An 18568-nucleotide genomic window follows, 5' to 3' on the forward strand; every position below is an offset into this window, starting at 1 on the left:
GCGGGCCCAGTAACGTCTCCATTGGAGACTTTGTTGTTACTGTGTTTGGCATATGAATACTCTCGGTAGCTTGCCGGGCTCTCCAAGAGGGGCGGAGGAATCGAACTCGGGTCAGCCATGTTGGCCGCTTGTAAGGCGAACACCCTACCGCTGTGCTATCGCTCCAGCCCTTTAGTAAACATTTTATTTAAAGTCATTCATCTAAATTCTCAACTTGGCTATCAGAAGGTCCAATGGCCAAATCAGTGAATTCCAGGTAATTCTTTCATCAGTGGCAACCTGGTTGGTTTCTTTCATGAAGAAAATTATCTACTGAAATTGGTAAAGAGAATCAAATATCACAGGCTAGTATTGTTACATTAAATCTTGTGTAATGACTGATGGTTTAGACAAAGAACAAAAGGAACAGCAATGCAAATTAGTATTGTTATTACAGAATGCTGTCCCAAAGCAAAGTAAAACTTAAGCTTGAATCCACCTCCAATCTTTGATTATTAAGGTTAATTTCTTAAACTCAGAGTTTTACAAAATACAAATATAATAATCTATAGGTATGCATTTCTTATTCCAGCGGTCTACTTATGTAGCCACGTAGTGGCAAAAGAATTCTGTTGGTTTTATGGAAAGCTTAAAATTCTTTAAATGTAGCTGCTGATTAAAATGCAAGCTGATTGAATTTCTTACTGCCTTTCATTTCAACAATGATTAGACTTTAAGCACCAAATCAGGTGTTGAATAGAATGTGAAGACGTGACTTGTTTCCTGGGCAGATTCCTTTGCCTCATGCAGTACAGTGGTTGAAAACAAGATATTTGAAGTGAAGCATCGGGGGTGTCAATTCAATTCAGCACTTCCTAGTTCAGGGCTTTCAAAGCCTTTGTTTTCTCTTTAAGTTAAGGACAAGTGTAAAAGTAAATTAAGTGTGAAAATTAATAAAACAATCAACTAAAATTAGAGTGAGGGGAAGTCTGTGGAAGGAGCTCACCCATTATTACTTGCCATCATTTGCGTGCACTCACTTCATTTGCCGTTGCTTAAACTGGAAGAAGTTTACTTTATTATCACAAAGAAATATCTATCCTATCCATCAGTGGTGCTAGCAATAAGAAGTGCTACAGCCTAACGAATTAGAGTACATTGCTCTGGAGTCTCCCTCTCAGTCAATGGACTGCCATTAAAAAAGACTTTCATTTTTAACCCCCTTTTAACTCTCCCCATACCTCCTTAAAAACAAGTCTCTCCCCACTGTACTCTGTTTTCGCTTCCATTGCACGCATTTTTAAATTGCAGTTCCTCTGGTCATTCACAAATAACAACTCTCTTCTGTTTGTCAAATAACTTTGATTTCTAGTTAACACAAGCAACACGCACGTCATAGAAGCTTAAATGAGAGTAACAAGCATTCAAGAATGGGGGTGAAAGTTTGTGACAGTTTGTATGAGTTCAGGGCTTAGTAACGGCTGTTACCATTATTTTCTGATATCTTGATAAAGATCTGTCAATTCAACACATCGAGTGTTCTGATGCTAAAATTATAAGTTTTTACTCTTCAGAAATTACATAAACTAATTAGAGGCTGGAATGATACTACAGTGGAAAGGGCGCTTGCCATGGTTCTCATTCTCAAGATGAGTATATACTGTGATAGAGTCATACAGCTTCTCTCCTCCTTCAGATACAGTGAAGAAACCAGAGGAAATGTTTGCTACAGAGTGAAGATTGGAATTGGGATGCCCCTGACGATAGCTCTTAGGAAGGGACACAGAAGAAGTGGTAAAAGCCTAGAGAGAGGGGTCAGAGAGATAGTGCAGTGGGCAGGGCATTTTTCTTGTGTCAACGAACCCAGGTTCAATTCCCTTCACCCTGAACCCCTGTAGCAGAGAGCCCTGAGCACAGCTTGGTGTACCCCAAGCCCAAACCAAAAAGCAAGACTAGAAAGAAGAGGAGTTTAGAAGGTGGGAGGGAATGGCAGGACAGATATACCAAATAAGTGATTTAATGGATTCCAAAGCATGGTGAAATGAGAGATTAAAGGAATCAGTATTGGCTTACCTTTTTTTTTTGTCTTTTAGCTTTTCTTTCTTTATGATAGGGGCCACACCCCACAGTTTAAGGGGTGTAGTCAGGAGTCATTTCCAGTCATGCTGGGCCCTGGAATGTGTATTGGGAGTAGGGGGGAAGGGCATGTGGTGCTGGGAATTGAACTCAGACCTTTCAAGTGCTGAACCTGTGCTCTCTCAACATAAGCTGCCTACCCAGTCCCCCCTGTGAGTTTCTGGGGGGCAGGGGGTAAAGTATAGAATATGAACACGCTTATGGGGTAAGATTAAGAGTACACATTTTCTCATGAGATGGGGAAATAGAATGGGAGAAGCTAAGAAGGAGAGCCTCACGCAGGGTTAGAAGACTTCGTATGCCAGATTAAAGAGTTAAATTATATCTAGAAGGCCGTGAGACATAGTGGAAGGGTTCCAACTGTGAAGTGAAGAAATCAGATTTGTACCTCAGAAAGGTTATCTTAGCTTCAAGGAGGAAAGATGAACAAGTGGGGATCAGGTAAGATAATACTGCCTAGTTTCAGGCCAATCAAAAGAGGATTTGGTGAGTAGGTGGCTGTAGAAATCTGAAGGGTGTGGTCTCTGACCTAGGTCCTGTTTGGAGTTATCTTGACACCTGTCCCTTGATACAGAACCTAGTTCTCTTTCTACAACGTGCTGTTTCTTTACCCCTTTTGTCTAATCTGTGTATGATTTAATTGTGATTTAGTGGAACAGCGGGTAGGGCGTTCGCCTTACAAGCGGCCAACATGGCCGACCCGAGTTCGATTCCTCCGCCCCTCTCGGAGAGCCCGGCAAGCTACCGAGAGTATTCGATATGCCAAACACAGTAACAACAAAGTCTCCAATGGAGACGTTACTGGGCCCGCTCGAGCAAATCGACGATCAACGGGAGGGCCTTTACCTTTTACCTTTACCTTTAGTGGAAATATATTGAAATAGGTGCCAAGTCAAGTCATGACAATAGCTTAATGTGCACCAGTTTCTTCCTTTTAAAGTGATATAAAATACATGTGCTCTCTATTCCTAAAGGAAAAACAATCATAATCCTGTGCATTTCAAGTACTAATCTGAAATTTCAAGTGTATTTCAATCGAAAAAGATAAAAGTGGTAGTTGTTTTCATTAAAATGTCTTCCCTAGTGCTGGAGAGCTTGTATAGTGGGTTGGACATTTGCCTTGCATGTGACTGACCTGGGTTCAGTCACCAGCATCATGGGGCCCCCAAGTTCTACCTGAGTTTTCCCCTCAGTGAAGAGTCAGGAGTAAACCCTAAGCACCATTAGATATGGCTTCTCCACCACCAAGAAAAATGTTTTCCCTAGTATCAGAATAGGGTGAGTTTTTCTCAGAAGTGTGAGACTGAGAGTTCGATCCCAGGTTGAACTAGGTTCTGTATCAAGGGACAGGTGTATACTATGAAGCCTGGTGTCACGGCCACTGGGATCCTCGCATCCCATCTAAGTGTGACATCTCCAGTGCACTGCAGCCAGCTGTGTGAGCATTGCAAATATTGCAAGTACCCAGCAAATACTGTGGCCCCAGTGTGTGAGAACATCACAAGTAAAGAGTGTAATGCCCAGTGATTCTGTGGGGTAGCACCTAGGAGCATCACAACCAAGTGTGTATGATCATTTGTTACCACAGCATCAAAGACCAGAAGGGAAGGGAAGGGGAGTAGATGAAAAGAAAAAAGAAATATTTTCTGAAAACAACTAAATGTGTTGTGAATACATTTTAAAATACCTTCTGATGCTGAATTTAAGCACCAGAAAAACATGACTCCTTGTAGTCATGTTTATGATTACTTGGTTTTGGCACAAACTCTGTGCCCTTCTGTGCTCCTCTGGACATGATTTTTTTTTTTTATTATCTGTAAAGTTAGGGTGATTCTTGGCATCGAGACCTCTCACTTATATTATGAACCAGACCTGATATTATTGCCTTTCTACACAATGTGGGTGAAAAGTTGTTGAAAGACCAAGTCTTTTTTTTTTAAAATTTTTATTAGTGAAACACCATGAGATACAGTTGTAGACTTACAAATTTTTGTACTCGGGTTTCAGTTATACAATATTGAGTACCCATACCTCCACCATTGCCCATTCTCCACCACCAATGACCCCAGTATCCCTCCCACCCCCATCTCCCCATCCCCCCGCCTCTGTGGCAGTGCATTCCCTTTTGTTCTCCCTCTCCTTTTGGGTGCCGTGGTTTGCAAAAGAGGCATTGAGTGGCAATCATGTTTGGTCTATAGTCTACTTTCATCATGCATCTCTCATCCTGGGAGGATCCTCCCAACACCCTTTATTTGGTACTCCCTTCCCTATCTGAACTGCCTTCTCCCCCAGCATGTGCAACTGGCCTCCAAGTCATGAAGTGAACCTCCTGGTACTTATCTTGGCTATTCTTGGGTGTTAGTCTCCCAATTTGTTACTTTATATTCCCCAGATGAAATCAATCTTTCTATGTCTGTCCCTCTCTTTCTGACTCATTTCACTTAGCATGATACTTTCCATGTAGTACCACTTGTATGTAAATTTCATGACTTCATCTTTTCTAACAGCTGCATAGTACTCCATTGTGTAGATGTACCAAAGTTTCTTTAACCAGTCATCTGTTCTTAGGCACTCGGGTTTTTTCCAGATTTTGGCAGTTGTAAAGAGTGCTGCAATGAACAAATAAGTGCAGATGTCACTTCGACTGTACTTTTTTGCCTCTCTGGGATATATTCCCAGGAGTGGTATTGCTGGGTCAAATGGGAGCTCAATTTCTAATTTTTTGAGAATCGTCCATACTGTTTTCCAAAAGGGCTGAACCAGTTGGCATTCCCATCAGCAGTGAAGGAGGGTCCCTTTCTGGCCCCATCCAGGCCAACACCGGTTGCTTTTGTTCTTTTGGATGTGGGCCAGTCTCTGTGGTATGAGATGGTATCTCATTGTTGTTTTGATCTGCATCTTCCTGATGATTAATGATGTAGAGCATTTTCTCATGTGTCTTTTAGCTATTTGGATTTCTTCTTTGGAAAAGTTTCTGTTAATTTCGTCACCCCATTTTTGATGGGGTTGGATGTTTTCTTCTTGTGGTGTTCAACAAGTACTTTGTATATCCTTGATATCAACCCCTTGTCGGATGTGTATTGGGTGAATATCCTTTCCCATTCTGTAGACTGGCTTTGTATTTTGGGCACTGTTTCTTTTGAGGTGCAGAAGCTTCTTAGTTTAATATGGTCCCATTTATTTAACTCTGTTTTCACTTGCTTGGCCAGTGGCATGTCATCTTTGAAGATACCGTTAGCTTCAATGTCGTAGAGGGTTTTGCCAACCTCAGAAAGACCGAGTCTTAAAAGTGCATTTATCTACTTATAGGCCATTCTGGATAAGACTGTAGATGTTATTTGCATAACTTCTTTTCCATAAAAATGAAAATTATATAAAAATCTTAATTCTTTGTTTTCCAAAGTGAAATTCAAATATGTTATGAGATTCCCTCTGCTTCTCCACTTATTATAAAATGATTGAAATGACGCAGCTGAATTATGATGATACATCAGTCATTGTGCTTCTTTCCTGGCTGCACTCTACAAGTCCAGCTCAGATGTGGAGGTCGTTGTTCAGTTTTTGTTTCTCTCCAGTGAGGCTTCTGCTGCAGTCCAATATAACAGAACTGTTATGTCTCAGTTTTGTATCACATATGGAACCATTTTTTTCACTCCCCCCATTTTTATTCATGTATTTCAATATTATATATCATACATAAATTAATACAATATATCTAGAATTACTTATCATGCAATTCACTTATGTGGACACCATATTTTAGCCAATGTGATCATAAGAGGAAAAAAATTCTTTCAGGTCTCCTCTGCCAACTTTATATTATTTCACTTAAATATACACTTACATAAAAACCAGGTTTAAACTCCTGATACTTAATAGCTCTCACACAACCACAAGGCCAAAGCAGATACTACTTATGAAATACAAACACAAACACCTGACAAATCAATAGCATTCACGTTAGCAACTTTTTTTTTCTTGTGATGTGATGCTCTTTGTCTGGAACCGAATTTCCTTTGCAGTGTGAATATGATATTTACTGTTATGAAAAGTTTCATTCATCACTCTTACCCCTAGAATTGAACTGTAGAATTTTGCTATTTTCAGTGTGTTGGCTTTCCTGGACCAAAATGGTGATGAACATGCCAGCCACTATATTTAGTCTTTTATTCTTGTCAGTATGTCTGGTACCTTTTTGTTTCTAAGTACAAACTCTACTAATTAATTTGTAGTTGAATTATTGTGGTTGCTTTATTGAATTGCACACTGCTCTACATATATCATATATGTTTCTTTTGTTCTTTACTGTGGTGCTGTGATTTGAACCCAGAGCCTCATATGTGTACAGTCTACTGCTGAGGAACACCAGGCCTCTTTGCTTCTTTGCCTGCGAGGTAAAGGATTGTTTTAAATCAATACATAATGATTGGTCTTCAACACAGTAAGTTTTCTTTGGGCAACTCTTCAACTGAACTTGACCATGCCTGCACCTACTTATACAGCGTTCACTGAAACAAGCTCATTAACCATAGCCTTGAATGTTGGGACAATGTCAAATTGTATTGGAACTTCGAAACCCTAGTCTCCTGTTTATTACTCCTCTAAACATGAACAGACAGGTGATAAGCTAGTCTTTGGCAAGGACTGTCAACAGACCAAATTTTTGAAAAAGTACACATTATTAAGATACCTATAAATGAAGACTGGTTCATTTTTTTCTGGCTGATTTCACCTTGCCTTTTAAATATCTCATTCCTATGGAAGAGGGAACACATTTGCTCATTCAATGGAGAGTACATTCATTAGTCTCCAGTTTGAAAACTCTATGGTCATTCTGTTCATGTCCCAAGATTTTCCCCCTTCATTCTTTCCAAGATGGTGTTGCATGAAGGAAGAACTCATTATCCGCGTGACTCCTTGTGAAGGACATTTTATTCATAATGTCACCCTCACTGCGTCCACTGAGTGCAGTGGACTTGGCGTGCTTGGCGACTGGGCATTGTGCCCTGGTATCCACTGAAATGTCCCCATTTGGTCTTTGAATGTCATCCTGGCAGCTGACTTGGACTTCCTGGACCTTGCCATTGTATCTGGTGGTGATATTTGTAGCTTGTGACCTTCTTGTCAAAACTCAGACCTTTTCTAGGCTAGCAGACCTATCAACATTTCTTTATCCCTCTCAGAAGCCAGAGTCACTTAACTGTTTTTCCGAATCATGACGGAGTTTGTGCGCTGTTGTGAATAGTTCTAGCTTCCCCTGCTCTGTGTCTGGTGCTGTTGGCAGGGTTGCTTTTCTCCTGGTCCTGTCACCATGTGGAATGCTGCTGTGCCAAGCACGGGACTTAATGTTAGGCCATGAAGAATATCAGAAGTGGCAGACACCAATTTTTCTCTCTTTTACACTTGTCAAGGACTTTTGAATCCTTGCAAGGTATCAGACAGTTACATTTTTATCTCTTTGAGACCTCTGCCCTTGTTTCCTTTCTCTGCAGTACCAGATTGGAGTTGAAAACATAAAGCTGGAATGAATGAGATGTGAAGGGTGAATGAACAATTAAGGAGGCAGGAGGAGTTCTATTTTTTTTTTCACTATGTCGGCATTTCCCCCGCCTAAGATTAGGGAAGAGGGAAAGAGAGAACTGATGGTCTTGAGATGATAGCTTGAAGCTGGCAAGTGCTTTTGACCCATGCCCTCTACTGCTCAAACAGTTCAACTTAGTTGTTTTACTATGTACTTGAGGCCCTCCCGTTGTTCATCCATTTGCTCGAGCGGGCCCAGTAACGTCTCCATTGGAGATTTTGTTGTTACTGTGTTTGGCATATCGAATACGTCACGGGGAGCTTGCCAGGCTCTGCCGTACGGGCGAGATACTCTCGGTAGCTTGCCGGGCTCTCCGAGAGGGGCGGAGGAATCGAACTCGGGTCGGCCATGTTGGCTGCGTGCAAGGCAAACGCCCTACCGCTGTGCTATCACTCCAGCCTTAAGGGCCTTAACTGTTTACTAGTGATCCGCCTTTTATATTTCATCAGAAAATGTGTGACCACGGGCTGACATATTGTCTCTTGTGATTGGCAGTATAATTGCAATGTGTATTTTATATTAGATATTGATGTATGCAAAAGGATTCCTTTATACTTTGAATAAAGTTGTTTCAAGAAGATAACTAGATGTTATCAAAAATTCTTATGAATTGATGTTAGAATTAATGAACGTGTTTGTAGCTAGGGAAATGCTAATTTTCTTAATTTTTTATAGTTGTTGAGTATAGCAGGCAATAAAAAAATTTATTTTTTGGCCCATATATTAGTGATACCATAACCATTCATTGTTTGGAAAAAAGTCAATGAACACGTTTTTAACTTTTTTTACATTAAAAAAAAACAGTAATAGGAGAAAACATAGGTAGTCCTCCAGATAATATTGTAGAGGACCAAGGAGATAGCTTAGAAGTATAGTGTGCAAGCAAACCCAGGTTCCCTCCCTAGCACCACATGGTTCTCTATACATTGTTGGGATCAACTCCTGAGTACAGATTAGGAGTAGCCACTGAGCTATGCTGGGGGTGACCTAAAATCCATAAAAAACAGTAATATTTACTTATTTGTTTATATATAATCTGTGAATAGTCAGTCTTCCATATTTTCTGATGTTGAGCATTTGTGTCTTCTATTAATGATATTCATGAATTTTACTGAAAAAGACTGAGAGTAATATACTAAAATGCTCTGGAATCAAACTTAGATCGTCATAAGGATTCATGTTGCCCTCTTCAGAAGTGTAAGGATTGTTAGTTAGAGGGGAGCAGCACTTAAAATCAGATTTTTTAGGATAAAAAAATATCACTGGTTGTGATATTTGCATGCCTGTAGTTGTAATGCTTGCTAAGGGCTGCACCCTTAGTTGTGGTGTGACCGAGAGCACACACTTTGTACTGGTACCCACTAGGGATCCCAAACAGTAGGGCAACCAAGATCACTCTGGGACATATGGGTGGTATTTGGAATTGAATTTACAGTATCATTGGCTTCAAAGCAGGCATTCTCTGAGCCATATCTCCAGACTCTGTCAATCCCTATCAGTTTGTTTAGCTTCCAGTTATTACATTGAACAAGAAGGGAGTGTAGGGTATTTGTTTACTTGTGTTTCATAACAAAATTTGTTAGACCTAGTATCTTTAGGGGGCTGGAGCACAGTGGGTAGTGCCTTGCACACAGCTGACCCCGGTTCGATTTCTCCATCCCTTTCGGAGAGGCCAGCAAGCTACAAGAGTATCCCGCCTGCACAGCAGAGCCTGACAAGCTCCTGTGGCATATTCGATATACCAAAAACAGTAACAAGTCTCACAATGGAGCTGTTACTGGTGCCCACTTGAGCAAGTCGATGAACAATGGGAGAACAATGCTACAGTGTTACAGTATATCTTTAGTAATATAGAAATTTATATTCTCAGGATTCTGTGGGTAGGAATTCGTCTCAAGATGTCATTATGACCATTCTCTAGAGAGCTCTCTCTGTAAGTTGCCAACCTCTGCCTTTGTACTGTGAGTACTTACAGCTCCTTTCCATGTAGGCCAAAAGAGCTCTTGACTGTCAGTTTTTATAAGTATACTAGTCCTGTGCCATAAGGGCCCCACAATTATGATTTTATTTAACTTTTTAATTTACTTTTTATTTAACTTTACTTTTTTTTTTTTTAAATAGGACTCAATCTCCAAATCTAGCCATGCTGGGGTTAATGGCTTTAACAAAGGAAAGACACAAATATTTAATAGGTTAATCAGTAGTTTATATAAGTTTCCATACATTTCATCTCCTGCGGTCTGGAAACTTTCTTTAGAAATAAAGATGGTATGCTGCTTTTCAATGTAGCTTCTACATTTTGTCTGAGCCCCTTTAATTTTGAATCTAGGCAGGCTTAGGGTGCTTTTGCCAAAAGGTTATTTATGATGGTATGATGTTGTTTAACTCCCAAGATATGATGCAAAGTTCCAGTTCTGTTTTAACTCACCATTTATGTTTGGAGTCATGAACCACCATGTGCCTCCAGTATTAAGACTGCAGTGTTGTGGGGTTTACCTGTGGGTGTTCTGGGTGGCAGTCCTGGTCTTCACTCTTCCAAACAGACACTGGCTAGGTGATGAAAGAGCCGTATGATGATTTCAGCTCCCCAGTTTTGAACCACCCCAGCCTTTTATATTCATCACTGAAGTCCTAGGCATTATGAGATAGGGCTGGTCATTCTTGCTTGGTCTAATCCCAATTCCAGAACTATAGTGTCTATGAAAATAATTAATTTGTAGACTAATAAATTTGGAGACAGTTTGTTACACAGCACACAAGAGTACTTAATACTGGTTTTCTTCATTTGGATCCTTAAATCTCCTCCTCTTTAGAGCAGAGCTTCTTGACATTTTCCACTTGAAATTCCTTTTCACCTGAGAAATTTTTATGTGATCCTGGGTATATGAACACACATATATATATATCAAACATTTACTTATAATAAGTCATAAAAATTTATTTTAAAACAAATTTTTGAAGGTTCGGGACATGCTGTGGCAGTTAGGGCACATGTCTAGCACCTGGTCTAGGTTTTCAATTTCCAGGATCATTGGGGAGGCCTGGAGGTGCTCAGCACTACAAGGCCAAAGCATCATCTTATCCTTGGTCCCAGCATTGAGTAACAAGTATGATTGGCCACAAATCGACAGTATGGCCAAGGGTCTCCTGAGCTATGGGAGGAAAAGTCAGTAATATGTTACTACTTAATAGTAGCATACATCATTGCATTGTATTATGCGGTTGCTTTAAATGAAGATTTTAACTTTTGTTTATTTATATTTTAATGTGTTATATTTAAAAGGATTACATTAAGGAAAAAACACTTAAAAACAAATATGAGTATTTTATGTGTATTTGTATATTTTCTTATCTATACTTAAAAAAATTTGTGACTGTTAGAAAAAACTGAAGGTAGCTTTTAGCAGTCTCTTTTTGGTTCTACATAAGTTCGGTTAATTTGCTAATGTATAATAACATGCCAGTAAAATAAAGTTTAGTATATTTTGCCTTAATTTTTCTAAACCAATTCATTGTACTTGAAAAGTGTGACATAAAAAACAGCCTTAAATTGAATAATTAATTATACTATTTGCTTTTGCTTAATATCAAACACAGGAAGTAGTTTTAATTAATTTCTTCCATTTTTACTGAAGACAAAGGGCTGCATACTTTCATGGCAAACCTATAAGGCAATGTTTATGTGCTTTTAAGGAAGCTGTTTTAGTGTTGTTGTCACTGTCACTGTCCTCCCGTTGTTCATCGATTTGCTCGAGTGGGCCCAGTAACGTCTCCATTGGAGACTTTGTTGTTACTGTGTTTGGCATATCGAATACGTCACGGGGAGCTTGCCAGGTTCTGCCATGCGGGTGAGATACTCTGGGTAGCTTGCTGGGCTCTCCGAGAGGGGCGGAGGAATCGAACTCGGGTCGGCCATGTTGGCTGCGTGCAAGGCAAATGCCCTACTGCTGTGCTATCGCTCCAACCGCCAGTAGTGTTATTATGTGGCATCATTATTTGTTCTGAGGTTGTGTTTCATATATGCATGAATTATTAACTGTATATTGTTTTCTTCACATGTGCTTGATTTGGTTGATTGCATTGTGGATAATTTCAAATTTCAGTTTAGCCGTGAATCAGATTTAGATTAAGGAAACTGACTTAAATGCAGAATTTTCATTTCCCTCAAGCACCTTTTAACAACCAATTTTCTCAGGTTCCTATTATATACAAATTGTCATTTGCTTAGGTACTAGTGCTTTTTTTCATCTTAATGGCCCTACTTTATTTCTTTGTAAATGTCCAAGATGTTTTATATATACATGTATATATACATATATATCCCTTTTCCTTTTATTTCTTTTCCTTTTATTTTGGAAAATATGTTTACTCAGGGCTTATTCCTTGCTCTGTGGTTAGGGATCACTCCTGGAAAGACTTGGGGTGGGTGGGGGTGCGTATGTGGGTCTCTGGAATGAACCTGCGTCAGACACATGCCAGGCTATTGCTCTACGCACTGCACTATCACTCCAGCTCATATGTTTGGTTTTTATCCACATCCTTCAAGATTGGAATATCAGAATAACAATCACTTCTTCTACGATTCAGCTATTTTTTTTTGTCATGCTTCACACAAAAAGTCTCATGTGTTCAGTACATGCTTGTTGATGGATTGTTTTAAACTCCTTCCCAGCCTGCAGACTGTTTAACTTAAGGAGGATTCCTGTAGGGCTCAAGGACCTCTCTCCTCAAAGATTCCTTATCATTTTGTTCAGATCTGGAATGTCTAAAATGAATGAAGAAAAAGAAATATCCAAAAACTCAAACTCTACTTTCAGGCACAGATCTGGCGCAGTGATAGTTCCTATGCCTTATTTGGGGAGGGGAGGGGTTCCTGGGTTTAATCCTTACACTGCAGCAGTAGCACAAATTTCATTTTCATTTTCATTTTCTGTGATGGGAAAACAGTTTAGGAAAGTTGATTTTACTGCAGCGTAATCAGCGATTTAGTCTTTTAGAACCAGAATTGTATTTGAATACTAACCCCTACATTAACGGACTCTGCAGCTTTGGGTAAACTATTCAACTTGTCAATTTCCCCTTTTGTAAAAGGGCCATAAGAATATCTATTTTGTGGGATTTTAAGTGACTATAAGTACCTGGCAATGCTGGTCCTTGGTGGTAGCTATATATAGAAGAGTATTGTTTAGTAGAGTGTGCCAATTATGGGATCATACACAAAACAAAGTTCAGATTTTCATGTTACTGTGGGTAATGCAGTTAATTAAGAAGTTTTTAACTGGTGATTTTCAGACTGTTTAGAGATTTTTTCGGGGAGAGGTTTTTCTGCGCCACCCCTTGCTGTGTTTTGGTGCTACTCTTGGGCTCTGTGCTTGGAGGACCGTCTGTGGTGCTGGGGATGAACTCAGGTCTCTTCCCATGTGCAAAGCATGCACTTATCCCTATGAGTTATTTTTCTGGTCTTTGGGTGATATTTTGGGGAAGAAGGTATGTTTGTACCATACCCTGTGATTCTCAGGAACCTCTCCTAGCTCTGTGCTCAGGGGTGTCTCCCAACGATGCTTGGGGGGACCTTCTGGTGTGGAGATTGAACTGGGTTTGACCAAATGCAAGCCAAGTGCCTTAATCCTTGTACTAACTCTCCAGCCCCTGGAGATCCTGAATTCTTATGTAGAATGATGGGGGACATTCACAAACCCTTCATGCTCAAATGATTGTTTGATCACTGTCCTCCTGTTGTTCATCGATTTTCTCGAGCGGGCCCAGTAATGTCTCCATTGTGAGACTCTGTTGTTACTGTGTTTGGCATATCGAGTACGTCAAGGGTAGCTTGCCAGGCTGTTTGTTTGGTAATACTGTAAAAATTAATTCAATATATTTTAAAATATTTTAAAATTAATTATGATTATAACCTGGAAATTCACTTGGGGCTGTTCTGTGTCAGACTTAATAGCTCCAAGTTTGTTACAAAATTTTACATACCTGCATCAAAGGATTGCTTTTTAAATCACGTACCTCTGTTTATTTTGTTACTACTTGGAGTGGTTCTGCCTGACATCAATTGCAATTTTCCAGTTCTCTTGCTGTCAGTGACTTCATTTGAGAATGGCTTTGTTCAGTGCAAGGCTTTCAATATATGTTAAATCAAGACAATAAAATAAACAAACCAGGAAACTATTAACTTTCAGTTTAGAAAACGTGCAAAGACGCCATCATTTGGATTTTGCTTTTAACGTGTCAATTAATGGCTCACAGATAAATATAAACAAAAGAAAATCAAAAACAGAGCTGCTGTTGTGTAACTTGAGGCTGTGTCAAGTTAGACTGGGATCTGAGGGGATTCCTTTTGCTAGCCCACTCCTGTTTGACTTTGCATGCATTATAGCAACTGAATGCTACCCAGTTGTCCTGTCAACTGACAAGCAGAAGTATTTCTTTTTTTTTTTCACCTTTGATAAATTTTAATTGTGGGTAAGACAATGCAGAATACTTATGGAAAGAAAATGAGATCTAATGGATAACTGTCATCATTTTATTTTTTTATTTATTTTTTGCTTATGTGTTCTAGAATTTTTAAAAAATTTTTTATTTATTGAAACACTGTGAGAACAGTCACAAAGCCTTTCAGTTTAAGTCTCGGTCGGTCATACAATGATCAGACACCCATCCCTTCACCAGTGCACATTTTCCACCACGAAGGACCTCAGTGTAATCCCCTCCTACCCCTCCCCCTGCCTGTCTGGCAGATTTCCACTTTACTCTCTCTCTATGTTCATCACATTCAATATTACGACAAAAACCCACCATTTTTATTTGGAGTTTTCCACAACAATCAGGCCTGCCAAAAAGACATCATTAGATAATTTGTTTTCTATTGCTGATTATGAAGAGCATATGATGTTGCGTGGCCGCTATTGTGGCCACACGATTTTGGATTTCTGATATTCTAGTAATAAGTCTGGAGGAATTGCAGCCTAAAAGCCACTGGGTTCTGAGATTGGTTTGTATGCCTCTGGGATCATGGTCATTCAGGAGCCGGAGGAGGCATTTGTGGGTGGCAACTCAGGGCCTTGTCAGGGCAGGGAATCAGGGAAGGTTCCACTCTCCCCCCATCGCATGAGGCTCCACATGCCTCGTCACTGCAGTCTCATATCTGGCTGTCCATTAGACTCTGAAAGATAGCGGCCACCGTGTCACTGCCACCAGGGGGAAAAGGTGGAGGGACAAACAGCCTTCCCCTCCCGGGGTGGCATGGCGCCATAGTTTAATGCACAGTCCAGATGCATTTCGGTTGGGCATTATATTTTGCTCAGATTTTCCACCACCATTCAAGCCTGCCTTCCAGGGACAGATGCTAGATAATTTACTTTCCATTGCTCACTTCGCATATTAGGAAAGGTCACACGGACACATAAGTGTTTGCACAGTTCAGAAGAATAGTCCTGGTGCTCACATACCGCAGCCATGCTTGTAGAAGCTCGTGGTCGTCGGGATTCCATCTGGAGAAGGTGGGTAGACAGCACCTGCCCCCTCTTGGTGATATCAGGTTGGTATTGGGCCCGGAGAATTCTCCGGGTGTTGTGGATTCCGTCGACCAGGTTTCTTTGCTGCTGTGTGCAGTAAGATGGCATTGGGGGTAGGTTGAGGGTATGACTTTCGGGGTCAGGGGCTGACTGGGAGCCTGGATGGAACTGCCCGGTCCAGTGCCCCTCTTCAGCTCAGCAGAATAGTCCTGGTGCCCACATAACTGTCATCATTTTAGAGTGACTCACATGAGATATCTACTTCCTTTTTTCTTAGCAAGTATAGAAAACAATGTGTAGCGTAGCACTGTAGCACTGTCCTCCCGTTGTTCATCGATTTGCTCGAGTGGGCACCAGTAATGTCTCACAACAAATTGTGAGACTTGTTGTTACTGTTTTGGGCATAGCGAATACGTCACAGGGAGCTTGCCAGGCTTTGTTGTGCGGGCAAGATACTCTCAGTAGCTTGCCAGGCTCTCTGAGAGGGGTGGAGGAATTGAACCCTGTATAAAACCTCGGAGGGCAGCTAGGGGTGGCCCTGACAGCTCTCCCCCTGACCACCCAGGTTCTGGGGAGTCCGGGCCGCTCCCCAAGCCGAGGCGGCCTGGGCCATTGGGCAGACGTTAGATGAAACGAGGGCCAAGCTGGTTGATTGATCAGATGCTGTTTATTCCATTCTCATCCCCGTTCACTCCTGTCTCCTTTTCTACCGGTCCCCCGATCTAGAACCCTTTTCTACTTCTGGCTCTGGCTCTGGATCTGCCTTGAAGTATTTCTTTGATTCTACTGTGTTCATTGTCTAGCCAGTTTTCAGAGTCTCCAACGGACTGGCTAGGAGAAAATTATTCCCATTGAAGTAAATGCTGATCACCCTTTCACCTGGTTCTCCTCCCAGTCACAGTCACTTTAAGGTATCTGCTGCCAGGGTGCCAATTTAAATGAACTGTGCACAAATGGAAATAAATCAAGACCATGCCACCAGATATTAAGTCTTCACACAGAGCCTTTCTTCTTTAGTGGACAGACCCTTCATGGAAATCTTTAAAAATCTCTGTGAAGTGTTTTGGCCCCACTATTAGTAAATGAATGTAAAATAATGAGCCTGTCTGGGAAGCAGGTAATGGTTCTCCACCAGTGGTTGTGGTTCAGCACAGCTCTAGGCTCAGGTCTGAGTTCTTGCTTTCTGTTCTTGGCATGTAATTTTTCAGGGTACTAATATTGACTTTTTTGCCCATACTGGCATAGATCAAGTCGTGCCAACGTCCCTGAATGCCTACTTACCTAACTGTGACTTCTCAGTCATTTGATCTTTTTCCTTTGGTCCATATGGTTACTCTATCCAGTGTCTTCCTGAATCCCAGAGTACTGATTTTAACTTTTTACTCGAACCCACATGTGTCTGATTCCCCCCAGCACTCCCTTTTTTTTTTTTTGGTCTGGTTATCCTCATCATTGTCTGGCTTTATCTTTCTGTCTCCTTGAAAAGTATTACCTGCAGGATTGCTCAGAAGGTTTGTTTATGCAAAAATGCCTCGAGCATCTAGAGAGGGGTGAGTTGAGAGGTTTAAGCACTGTATGTCTTTATAGGCGTCTTACTGTTGCAGTCATCTTATATGTTATAGTTAATACACTTGAAGAAACACTGTACCAAATAGAGTAGTAGTCATATTTGGGACTCGACAAAAATGATCAAAGCAGATGTTGTTCCTCAACTATAGAATATTAGTGGTGCAGAAATAGTTTTTGAGCTTTATTTATGTTTTCTTCATAGCACTAATGATACTCCAAGAACTTTTAATTCATTGGAAAATTAATTCTAGTTTAAAACCTTTCAGAGTACTAGTTCTATATTTTCACTTGTTTGAATTTTCTTCATTTTGGGCATTAATGTCTAAGTATGTAAATTTAACAGGGCTTTATTCTCTTTTACACTTTAAATAATACAGATTTAACTTAGAAAAAAGAAATTCCTGAATATGTTATAAATATAGAAAGTAGAAAGTAGAATAAATTGCATAAATATGTTTTCATGTATAAACAAAATTTTAGCAAGCTTAAAAGAGTATTTATAACATAGAAAACAAAAGTTTATTATACAAAATAAAATTAGCATGTAATCGTTTTTTAATCTTGGTGAATGAATGAATGAGTGAATTCAAAGCATTATAAGAAAATATATTTTATATAAAAATAAATATGCTTTATATAAAAGTATACATCATATTAAAAAATACTCCAGTAAAAAAGAAAAAAAAGATTTTTTCCACTCTGGCGAAGCCTGTGTTCTCTCTTTGTCACCTATCTCTTTACCTCTTTCTCCTTACATTTCTTTAAGTAAATTGATTTGAGTAAAACTATGAAAAAGGAAAAGAAAAAAGATACAGTAAGTACATCTCACATAGAAACTTACATTTGTCTCATATCCATGGAAACAAGTTCAAATACAAATATCCATCAAAACAAAAAATTTAAAAGGAAGCTTATCATCTAACTTTCATTATTTTTATGTTTATTGAACATATTTTCACATTACTAGATAAATTTATAAATTATTTAAACAATAGTGGTGCAGTGAGATTGTAGGTTTATTTTTACCAAAGAGTAAAGAAGTTAAAGTTGTCAAAATTTGTAGTTAAGATCATGGCTGTAGACTTTTAACTTATACTTGTTTGTCTCAAAAGTCTTTGTTCTTATCTGAGTAATATTTTCTAGAATTTAAAGTATCATCAAAGTTTTTGGTTATGCCTCAAGTTGTTCATGATATAGTTAAGTAAAAAGAAGCAACATCTGTGAAACAGAATGCATCTAGAATGTGATATATAGTATATAAAAGTTTATAGTATAGTGGAGAATTTGAAAGATATGTACTAAAATATGAAATGTTTGACTCATTTTTTAATATCTATATTTTATGATGGCTCTCCAGTGGTATATAGTTAGTGTTATAAGCAGCAATATTTAATCACCTCAAATTTATGTGTGTTTCATATGTGAATAGGACAGTTTTGATTTGGGGTCACACTAGGCAGTATTTAGGGGCTTCTCCCAGTTCGCTGGGGAACCACTACTGGTAGTGCTTGGGGGCCACACAGTACTGGGGATTGAACCCCGGTCTTTAGCATGTAAAGTGTGGGCTCCAGCCCTTGAGCTCTGTCACCAGCCATGACAACATACTATTAGATTTATGAAAGAGAATCAACTATTTTTCTTAAAAGAGGAAACACACCTAGGAAATGTAAGAATACTAGTCAGGAAATATAGAATGAGTTGATAAGTGACATGGCTAGACAGCCCAGAGAACAGAAGCTGCATTTAGTACACATTTGGGGAAACGGTTGGTATTAACTAT

General features: G+C 39.7%; 1 protein-coding gene across 5 annotated transcripts in view; it reads left to right on the forward strand.

The window, feature by feature from the left end:
- Positions 1-18568, forward strand: part of GRIP1 (glutamate receptor interacting protein 1) — a 798871-nt gene that overhangs the window by 4907 nt on the left and 775396 nt on the right. The window lies entirely within an intron of this gene.

This window comes from Sorex fumeus, unplaced genomic scaffold, assembly GCF_029834395.1.
Source record: "Sorex fumeus unplaced genomic scaffold, SorFum_2.1 ptg000081l, whole genome shotgun sequence".
Classification (NCBI taxonomy): Eukaryota; Metazoa; Chordata; class Mammalia; order Eulipotyphla; family Soricidae; genus Sorex; species Sorex fumeus.